The sequence below is a fragment of the Etheostoma spectabile genome, chromosome 16, assembly GCF_008692095.1.
Source record: "Etheostoma spectabile isolate EspeVRDwgs_2016 chromosome 16, UIUC_Espe_1.0, whole genome shotgun sequence".
Lineage (NCBI taxonomy): Eukaryota > Metazoa > Chordata > Actinopteri > Perciformes > Percidae > Etheostoma > Etheostoma spectabile.
Window position 1 is genome coordinate 1702148 of NC_045748.1, and position 1437 is coordinate 1703584.

The 1437-nt window shown below is 35.1% G+C and overlaps 1 protein-coding gene across 1 annotated transcript in view; it reads right to left on the reverse strand.

The window, feature by feature from the left end:
• Positions 1-1437, reverse strand: part of zgc:92275 (cholesterol 7-desaturase nvd) — a 20916-nt gene that overhangs the window by 18042 nt on the left and 1437 nt on the right. The window lies entirely within an intron of this gene.

The window sequence follows — 1437 nt, forward strand, 5'->3', positions numbered from 1 at the left end:
TCTTGGCTTCTTTATGCACATTAATACAAATTTTTACCTGGGGTGCCCAAATGTTCAAACCCCACTGTGTATGTATATATATATAATTCATGTGTATTGGATTGCTATTTGTTATCTTAAGATCCTGTTATGATGTATGTGTATGTTGTGTGATGTTTGTAAGCTACTGGGAACTTGAATTTCCCCTTGGTGATCAATAAAGTATCTATCTATCTATCTATCTATCTATCCATCCATCATGTGATTGCAGTTGACATCCAATAAAAAAAGATTTTTTGGAATTCTATGAATCGATTTTGAATCGGTAGAGCTTGAATCGCGATTTAAATACGAATACATTTTTTTGCACACCCCTAGACTTAATAATTTACTGGAATTCATTTGAATTTAAAGAGATGATGATGTTAAAGATTTGGTTATAAAAATTTTAGGACTGCATGAAATGTAGCCACTTAATGTTTAAATTATGAGGATATCACCTACATATATTAATGATTAAATGACTGGAGAATGTTACATTTTATGTTTGCTGCACTTTAAGATTGATCTCTGTATCATTTTAAACAAGACATTAGAAGAAATCCCCTTAGCTCTGGGAAGTTATAATTTCACTTTTTTATGACATTGTATAGCCTCGAGAAATCAGTGAGAAAGATTAATCAGGAATCAGCAGATTGATTGATAATCAAAAGAATCATTAGTTACAGCTTTACAACAATTATGTAATCATTCAATAAATACTACTTCCATCTCCATGATGCCTTAAAATCAAACATGCAGTTATAAACTTGATTGAACTGGAACAATGAGGCTTTGTTCCAGAAGACGAGTGTTACTAAGCACCCTGAACACTAAGCTACTCTAACAAAGACAGTAGGTCATTGTTGTTTAAGTGTATGCTTTCAATACCAAAAAACTTTGTAACATGATCTTGTCCCTCATATCCTGGAAACATTGCCTAAATACACTGCTACCTGAGACAGGACAACAGAGACCAAGATGACATGACAAATGTCAGAGTGGTAGAGACGCCAGCAGTGACAATTAAACCCTAATGTGCTAGTTTTGCTTTCCGGAAAGCCAAGTTAAGCCTCATGCTAACCTTAGCCGTGAGCTTTGGCCGCAGCCCCTAGCCTTTAGTTACAATTAGCAGAATGCTAAACTATAAGCAACATTTCCAATCCATCTCTGAAACGCTTTGCTGATATTGACATGTGATTTATTGCGTTTATTGTCAGACTGTCTTTTAGACTGTCTTTTGATACGTATAGGTCTGTCTTAATTTTCGGGGTTGCTTTGCTTTGCTTTGGGTTGTTGCTGAAATAGCACATTTTTCTGCACGATTGCAACCACTGAATCAGAATTTCATCATTTTTGATTTTCTCAAGCCTGAAAACAGAGCCAAGATGAGGTGCAGAAGTCTAGTTATCTCTCAGA